Below are 10,265 nucleotides of genomic sequence, written 5' to 3'. Positions count from 1 at the left end.
TTCTCATTCTCAGCTCACTTATTCTGCTCCAGCCATACTGACTTCCTTATTCTTCCTCAAAGATGTCAAGAATACGACCATCCAGGTCCTTTGATCTTGTTGTTTCTTCTACCCAGAACTCTCTTCTCCCCCATACCTACAAGACCCACAGCTTCACTTTGTCAGTGAATGTTCTCTCTCTTTCTGCTTCAGCAAAAACTAAGTTTTCTCATGGTTACATCCCCAGAATATAAACAGAGCCTAGCAAATGTTATTCATTTAAAAACCAAGACGAGAAAAAAAAACTGAAGGAATCAAGAGGAGAAAGGATCCACATTTATTAACCACTTACTGTATTATAGATGTTATGTTAGTGCATGAGAAAAATATCGTCTTATTTAATCCCAAAACAACATTGAAAGTTGAGTAATATTATCTCTTTTTATGGACAAGAAGCTGAGATTCAGAATTTTATAAAACTTTACAAAGATTACACAGCCCACAAGTGACAGTCAAGCTCCGTCCCAGGTTTAACTGATCCTCCAGAGTTGTTCCAAATATAAGATGCTATGTGCTAAAGCAGCAGAGCAGGTGACCAAGATTTTGTACGAAAAGTAAGTGGGAGAAATGTCACATAAAGGAATACAAAAACTGGTTTCTAACCCCATATCTAGCATGTGTTAGGACAATTCCTTTAACCCGTTTGCTTCCATTCATTCACATGTCAAATGGACTAAGAATACGTGTACTTACTTGACACAAGTTATTGGGAGGAGTAAAAGAGGAAGCAGATATTAGAAACAGGATCTGTACACAATTTCAAAAAAACCTTCTCCCCAAATTATTTAACTACAAACAGAAAGGAAATTAACTTTACAATGGAGAAGTCTGATGGACACCATCTTAACCTTGACACCATCTTAAGGTAGTGATCAAAATTGCCATCAAAGTTGGGACAAACCAATATCATGGCCATCCTAACATGATGCAGTAAAAAAGACAGAACAAGATGCACAAAAAGTATACAACTTGAATCTAATTATGCAAAAAAGTCAGAAAAAACCCCAAATTGAGCGAGATTCTACAAAATAACTAGATTTATACTCTTCAAAAAGCTCAACGTCAGAAATGACAGAAAAAGGCAATGCAACCATTCAGAGATAAGGAATTCCAAAAAGAAGAGATGACTAAATCCAATGCATGATACTGGATATAACCTGAGCTAGTGAGAAAATAGCTTAAAAATAACATCATTGGAGCAATTTCAAAAAATTAAACAAACTGTTGATTACATAATAGCATTGTTCCACAGTTAAAATTTCTGATTTCAATCATTGTACTACAGCTATGTAAGAAAGGTCCTTGTTTTTAGGACATGAACTCTATGGAATCTAGGGAAAAGGGCACAATGTTTTCAACTTACCCTGTAGAGAGAGAACGATAAAGCTAGTGGGGCAAAATATAAACAATTGATGAATGTGGGAAAAGGATAAAGGGAAGTTGCTTGTACTATTCCTGAGACCTGATGTAAGTTTGAAATGGTATCAAAATAATGATCATGTTTTATAACCTCATTTTGAACTTGTTTCAATATAAAAAGAGAAAATTCTCAATTGACAAACTTCACCAATGTGGTTTGGACAATTCCAGGAAGAAAGGCAAGACTCAGATAACGTGAAAAATCCAGGAAGTATTTTCTGCTTACTATATTGATTTTAAAGAGCTTAACCAATTATAATCCTTGGAAATTCGAGAGAAAATTCTCATAAGTGGCTATTTAAACACTTGCAATCAATACAGAAGCTGAGATTTCTGACGCTTTGCCTCATTAAACATATAGTAATTATTAATGGACTGTTATCTAATCAAAAAGCAAATGAAGACAATTCAGTTAAATAAGGTGTCAATGAAACGAAATAGTCCTTGTGAAAATACAGTGATAGGAATTACAACGTCAGAGGGCAAAATTTAGCAATAGTCACCCACGTGGGTGTGGAGAGGAGTGTGTAGATGAGCCTATTTGAATGACAGCCTTCCATGCAGGTATGTCCTGACTCTGGAATGTGTTTATTGGGCAGTAACAGTTGTATGTCACAGCATGTCCTTATATAACTAATTTCCCGAGTCTGATTTCATGCTCAACTAATGTATAAGGAGCTGGTCAGTGTAGCTGGTCAGTGTAGCTGACAAGGAGCTGGTCAGTGTAGCTGAAATTTTTCTGGTCCACTAAGAAGTTATATTTCTTAGGGACATGAACAAGCCAGAGTTCTAGTTTATGGATCAGTCCCTACGAGGTGGGTTGGCACCAGTCATTATCCCAGAGACCAAATGTCTCTTGCAGTGACAACAAATGAGGTCTTTAGATCTGCAAATCTGATGATCAGACTCTGGGCCACAGTGACTTTTTTTGCGGGGGGGAGGTCACCACAAGCCCCTAATTAGGCAGCAAGGCAATCTCCTCCTATTTTTGTCATACAGTGGAACACTGTGTGGGTATTTTTGGTTCTTTTTTCTGGTAACAACAATCAGATTTTCCTTTGGGAAACTACTCACCTCCCATCTCTATTTTGCAGCTTAGATGGGGATGATATAACACTTGATTTCAAACCCAGCCAATTCTATTATCTATGTCTATTCTATTATCTATTATCCGTTAAATGAATGGACAGCTCCCCCAATGCAGTTCGGTGAGCATCATCTCCCCAACATTTGTTATAATCACTGAGGGAGACACACTCTCCCTTCCCAGGGGCTGCCTGGAGCTGCTGGTAGCTGTCTTGCCACAACTTAAGGACAGCCTGTTTGAGAGTGAATCCTGCAAGTGGAAAACAGGGCTGGAAGAGGGTAAGGCACAGATTCATGACAATATCATTTATGCACCTGGATCCAGCCATGCCAAGAGCTTTCAACTATGCGAGCGAGTAAAATCCCTTTGTTGGCTCATGACTGTTCAAATTAGGTTTATCTCATTTTTGACCAAGAAATTTCTCTCTTATGCATACCTTCAAACTGCAAACTCTGAAACCAGAATATGCTTAAAAATATTCACTTTTTGAAAAATCACATAATATCAGTTTCTTTAAAAAGTTACATCCTAATTACTTTCCAGTTAGCACTTGGCATTTATTAAAATTATATATATTTTTTCTTTTTTTTTATAGGCTCAAGGTCTTCTAGGACATTATGAGAGAAGAGGGAAAGAGATGCCTTGTGGCTGAGGCAATGCTGTGTTTACCACATTCTCTTTCCATCTCCTCCTAAGGACATATTTAGTCCACATGTGGCAGAGTAGCTAGTGACCACCATGTACTCCTCTCCTTCCTGGGCACATGAAGACTTCCTTCCAGACCCCTCTGCAGTTAGGTAAGGTCACATGACTATTTTTAGGCAAAAAATGTGGGCAGAGTGAGGTGTGTTGCTTCTCAGTTTGAGGCATTTAAACCTGGTGTATATCTTTACATTTTTTCTTTCCCTTTGGAAGTAACCATGGAGACCATGATGTAGATCCACAAGATGAAAGCATTCTGGATCCTCAGTCACTGCATGGAGGCAAACTGCTGTAGAGGGTTGCCCAACTGCTTTTAGGCCGATCCTACGTGTTAGAATTTCTGCAAATGGTAAATTAACTTCTTTTATGTCAAGAATCTGTGGAATTATTTGTCACCTAGAATAGCCTGTCTAGTTTAGTCGAATTATTAGGCATTATTTCTTAATGTCCCCTGCAGTTAAGTGAGTGGAATGTGGTGGAAATGATGCATGTCACTTCCAGGGCCTCAACCCTAAAAAATACTATGTGTGATTCCCCACCTTCCTTCTCTTTCCTCACTGGCTCAATGGAGGAGATCTGGTAGATGACTCTGAGACCCTGGAAGATAACAACGCTCTTTGGTTGAAAGGCTTGGGTGCCTGAATGCTTTTATGGAGTAGAGGCCCTCCCCTCCAACACATCCCACCAACCTGTATCAAACTGTGATGTGAACAATAATTCAACTAACTTGGTGTGATTTGTTTGGCCAGCTAGTGTACTGCAAGTAATAAAGGCTGGGGATTCTTGAGTGTGAGTATAAGACCAAGGTTTAAAGGGATTTGAGGTTGTGGAACTTGTGGCTACGGATGGAGTTTACAGAGACTGGATTTATCCTAAAATGAAGTCATCAGGTACTGATGACAATGGTGCCTTCTGGGATCCAAATGGATAAGATCTGAGTGATTTTATGTGGCTTTGCATCTGTGGGTGCTGTGAATACTCAGTTATGGATGCAGATCAATGGGACCAACCAAGGAGTAGGAGAAGACCTAAGGGATTCCAAGCAAGGATGACACATAGATTTCATCTCCTGGGTCAGTACTAATTTATTTGGCCGCCTGGACCAGTATGTTGGGAACAGGTCAAAGGCAGTGCTAAAGTTCAGTGAGGAAGTGTATGCTAAACTCTCACCAATGTCTACCATGGACAAAGGAGTAGAGAATGGAGGCACCCTTGATCCAGATCTGACATTCCTGTTCTGAAGGCCCCTGCGTCTTGATGCACAAGCACTCCTGCACTGCAGGGTCCCCAGAGTTCCTAGATATTAGAGAAAGGGCTGAAAATATCTTAAAAAAATATGGACAAAGGCTTGAATGAGCCGATGTGTCTGCAGAATTTGAGAGACTAGATGTAAACTGGGCCTCAAATGGAGTACTCACAAAAAGTTTATGCCTATTCAGACAAAAAAAGTGGTCAGCCTTGTCACCACATTGGAGGGCGGGGTGTCTGAGTTCCCCGTGGAAATGTAGGTATGACAGCACTGCTCCTCTGGGAGGGCATCTTGTCTATTTTACCTTTGTATCTTCTGCATCTATACATCTCTATCAATAAATGTAGGAATACTGGCTCTCAATGAATATTCCTTGAATAAATGAATGAGCAAATTAAGAATGGCAGGGAACTCACATAACAATGGGTAGTGTAAAATCTAAATCCACCTTCATAGATCATATTTGAGAACAATAAAACAGTCAGTGGCATGGGTGCATAATTCAAGAAATGGATGAAAACCTCTAAACAATCTTTTGTGAATCCTGGTGAGTTTGTGACTTCCCCAGGCTAGGAAGGAAGGATCCTGTGGCTGCCAGCAAAGTGCCAGCAGCAGCAGTAGAAGAAGAACGCCAGATGTCCCGCCTTGCCCAAGGCACTGCTGACTGCAGCTGTAGGGCACTGAGCGCTGAAAAAGACTGTTGTCTTGGCTACTGAACACCACCCCAGAGGCCTCCTCCTTAATTCTTGATCAAACAGTGTAGCTGTAACTCTACTTTCTGGGTCAGATGACATTTTCTCATCTCTGTCTTCTAAAGGGGCTGAGAAAGCTGTACCTTTTTAAAACTGAAACCAAACAATCAGAAGGGCTTTTGCTGTGCTACTCTCTGATGTGGCAGGCAGAGGAGAAAATACCTGCATGTTTGTTATTGCTTTGATTATTTATCTGCTTGGCCTGGCTTTATAACTGGTTTACCAGACTTCAGCAGCAATAACTGACTTGGAAGTAAGGATATACAAACGTACTTTTGCTTTAATTTAATATAGAATCTTTAGCATCAAAAGGTAGGTATTATACAAGGAAGAGCATTCATGGCTATGGTTTCCAATCCCTAGAAATACCAAGCAGAGCCACATGGATCCTATGTGTGACCACTTCCACATGTAAAGAGCATGACCCACTGTGACAGTTGCACAGACAGATGTGTTTCTATACAAACCAGATGCAATGTTTTTAAGTTGTACATTAAAAAAATAATGCAGTGCCCTTCAGTAGCTTATGTTTTCCTTGCCCCCCCCCTTTTTTTCACATCTTTATTGGAGTATAATTGCTTCACAATGTTGTGTCAGTTTGTGCTGTACAACAAAGTGAATCAGCTACATGTATACATATATCCCCATACCCCCTCCCTCTTGAGCCTCCCACCCACCCTCCCTATCCCACCCCTCTAGGTGGTCATAAAGCACCAAGCTGATCTCCCTGTGCTATGAAGCAGATCCCCACTAGCCATCCATTTTACATTTGGTAGTGTATATATGTCAATGTTACTGTCTCACTTCGTCCCAGCTTCCCCTTACCCCACCGTGTCCATAAGTCTGTTCTTTACATCTGCGTCTTTATTCCTGCCCTCCCACTAGGTTCATCAGTACTGCTTTTTTAGTTTCCATATATATGTATCAGCATACGGTATTTGTTTTTCTCTTCTGACTTACTTCACTCTGTATGACAGTCTCTAGGTCCATCCACGTCACTACAAATAACTCAATTTCATTCCTTTTTTATGGCTGAGTAATATTCCATTGTATGTATGTGACACATCATCTTCATCCATTCATACATTGATAGATATTTAGGTTGCTTCCATGTCCCGGCTATTATAAATAGTGCTGCAATGAACATTGTCATACATGACCCTTCTTGAACTATGGTTTTCTCTGGGTATATGCCCAGGAGTGGGATTGCTGGGTCATACTGTAGTTCTATTTTTAGTTTTTCAAGGAACCTCCATACTGTTCTCCATAGTGGCTGTATCAATTTACATTCCCACCAACAGTGCAAGAGGGTTCCCTTTTTTCCACACCCTCTCCAGCATTTATTGTTTCTAGATTTTTTCAAGATGGCCATTCTGACTGGTGTGAAGTGATACCTCATTGTGGTTTTGATTTGCATTTTTCTAATGATTAGTGATGTTGAGCATCTTTTCATCTATTTGTTGGCCACCTGTATGTCTTCTTTGGAGAAATGTCTATTTAGGTCTTCTGTCCATTTTTGGATTGGGTTGTTTGTTTTTTTTGATATTGAGCTGCATGAGCTGCTTGTATATTTTGGAGTTAATCCTTTGTCAGTTGCTTCGTTTGTAAATATTTTCTCACATTCTGAGGGTTGTCTTTTTGTCTTGTTTATGGTTTCCTTTGCTGTGCAGAAGCTTTTTAGTTTCATTAGGTCCCATTTGTTGATTTTTGTTTTTATTTCCATTTCTCTAGAAGGTGGGTCAAAAAGGATCTTGCTGTGATTTATGTCACAGAGTGTTCTGCCTATGTTTTCCTCTAAGAGTTTGATAGTGTCTCACCTCACATTTAGGTCTTTAATCCATTTTGAGTTTATTTTTGTGTATGGTGTTAGGGAGTGTTCTAATTTCATTCTTTTACATGTAGCTGTCCAGTTTTCCCAGCACCACTTATTGAAGAGGCTGTCTTTTCTTCATCATATATTCTTGCCTCCTTTATCAAAGATAAGGTGACCATATGTGTGTGGGTTTATCTCTGGGCTTTCTATCCTGTTCCATTGATCTATATTTCTGTTTTTGTGCCAGTACCATACTGTCTTGATTACTGTAGCTTTGTAATATAGTCTGAAGTCCGGGAGCCTGATTCCTCCAGCTCCGTTATTCTTTCTCAAGATTGCTTTGGCTATTCGGGTGTGTGGGTGTGGGTTAGGCCCAGCATGGTTTGTAGGGGTCTCAGAGGGGGCCCCCAAGTGCCAAGTGCCACGTGTAAAAGTAGGGCCCTGGGTGGGGGTGGAGGGGCGGTGCTTGGGCTCTCTGCAGCAGCAAGGAGGCTCCGAGGGCAGAGGATTAGGCCCAGGATCCCAACAGGCTCCCTGGTGCCCAAGTGGGCAGGGAAAGAGCTGGCCATGTTCCCTTCCATTCCTCTGCCACCCCTCAGGGTCTCCCCATTGCTGCTGGGCCTCTAACTGTGGGTGGGTCTCTCTGGGTGTAGGAACTCCTCCCCTCCACCAGCCGCCCCTCAGGGGTGCCAGTCTCGTAGGTCTGGTCTTTAGTTGTCCTCTCCCTCCCCTCCCTCTCACTCCCTCAGGACAGGCATGGCTGGAGGGGTCTCAGTGGGCAGAAGATCAGGCCCAGGATCTCAGCAGGCTCCCAGGGGCCCAAGTGGGCAGGGGAAACACTGGTCACCCTCCCTTTTGATCCTCTGCCCTCCCAATGGTCCCCCCCTTTCCTCCTCCAGGTGTGGGATCCCTTCCCCTCCCCCAGCCGCCCTTCAGGGGCGCAGTTCCCATCCTGCCTCCACTTCTCCCCTCTCATTCCCCCCCATGTCCTACCCAGTCACTGGGGGTTCCTCCCGTCCCTTTAGGTATCCGTGGTTCCCCCACCGGTGTCTGGTAGGTGTCCTCGTTGTGTGGAGACGTGAATTCTGCATCCTCCTAGTCTGCCATCTTGACTCGACCCCCTCCTTGCCCCCTTTGAAATGAGATGTTAGGCTGCAGTTTTAAGGAAACTTCCCAGGGGAAAGATTCAGAACAAACTATTTATTGGACTGTTTACACAAACCAGAGCCCATCTAAATAAGACATTGGCAGTGACTGTGAAGTCACAAAGGAAGATGTAATTCAGTATTTTCACGAGCAAGATTTCCAACACTCTGGGGTCACAGTAGCAGCAGTGAAAACAGCTGGAAATGTACAGCTGCCAGTTGCCAAAGAGCATCAAGTAGAAAGGTAAGGTTCAATGGCACTTTTTCTGAAAGCGTGTTCTCGTGCCTACTATTCCCCTTCACAACCTCACAACACCGTGGGAATAAGTGGGGCAAATGTCACCCCCAGTAACTAGAAAATAAACTCAAGAAGTGAATTTGACTCAAGGACATATTTTGAGTACAGTAGAACCTATACTTGAATATATTCACCTTGACTCAGTACAATATTTTACTGTCTGCCAAAAGACATCATACAGCATGGTAAGTAAGAAGATTAAAAAAATACATTACTTAAACTATAGATGCTTTTACTTTGTAGCAACAAAAATGAACACAAAAGTTATAAAAATATATATATTGAATGGCCTATTTTGAGGAACTGAGATGCATTCATTAAGCAGCCTAAGATGTATATAATGAGGTATAAAACAAAGAGATGTTTCATTTTTACACATGTGTTAAAACATTGCTATTCCAGTTGTGGGCCAAGGACCATCAGAATGAATATCACGGGGCAGCTTGTGAGAAATGCAGGAACTCAACCCCACCCCAAAATTACTGAATCAGATTTTGCATTTTAGCAAGATATTGAGTGATTCACATGCCCATCAAAATGTAAGAATCACTGGGTTAGAAAATGTATAATGCTGGTTATCCCAAGAAAACATTTTGGAGTAAAAAGCAACACTATGATGGGTTTCATTCAACTCAGTGATGATGGATATACAATTTGCTACAAAGGGAATATGGGGCAATTGATACCACCAACCATTAAATTTAAGAATGATGCTGTGTAGGCATATTTCAATGTGGACCAAGGCACTGACTGAGAAACCGTCTCCAACACTTTACAGAAAACTCCAGGAAGTGAGATGCAACCCCAGACAAAAAGAATTGGGAAACCTTGAATTGCCTGAAATTAAGTTTCTATGACCTCGAGAGATTGGTTCAAGATGGCAGAGTAGAAGAACGTGTGCTCACTCCCTCCTGTGAGAGCACCGGAACCACAACTAACTGCTGAACAATCACTGACAGGAAGACACTGGAACTCACCAAAAAAGATACCCCACATCCAAAGACAAAGGAGAAGCTGCAATGCGAAGGTAGGAGGGGCACAATCACAATAAAGTCAAATCCCATAACTGCTGGGTGGGTGACTCACAAACTGGAGAACAATTATACCACAGAATAATTGGAGTGAAGGTTCCCACTGGAGTGAAGGTTCTGAGCCTCACGTCAGGCTTCCCAACCTGGGGGTCTGGCAATGGAAGGAGGAATTCCCAGAGAATCAGACTTTGAAGGCTAGCAGGATTTGATTACAGGACTTCAACAGGACTGGGGGAAACAGAGACTCCATCTTGAAGGGCACACAGAGTGGTGTGCGCATCAGGACCCAGGGGAAGGAGCAGTGACCCCACAGAAGACTGAACCAGACCTACCTGCTAGTGTTGGAGGGTCTCCTGCAAAGGCGGGGGGTGACCATGGCTTACTGTGGGGACAAGTATACTGGCAGCAGAAGTTCTGGGAAGTACCTCTTGGTGTGAGCCCTCCCAGAGTCCACCATTAGCTCCACCAAAGAGCCTGCAGGCTCCAGTGCTGGGTCACCTCACGCCAAACCAACAGGGAGGGAACTCAGCTCCACCCATAATCAGACAAGTGGATTAAAGTTTTACTGAGCTCTGCCCACCAGAGCAACACCCAGTTCTACCCACCACCAGTCCCTCCCATCAGGAAGCTTGCATAAGCCTCTTAGATAGCCTCATCCACCAGAGGGCAGACAGTAGAAGCAAGAACTACAATCCTGCAGCCTGTGGAACAAAAACTACATTCACTGAAA

This window comes from Grampus griseus, assembly GCF_964374135.1.
Source record: "Grampus griseus genome assembly, chromosome: 14".
Lineage (NCBI taxonomy): Eukaryota > Metazoa > Chordata > Mammalia > Artiodactyla > Delphinidae > Grampus > Grampus griseus.
Note: the sequence above shows the minus strand (reverse complement) of the source record.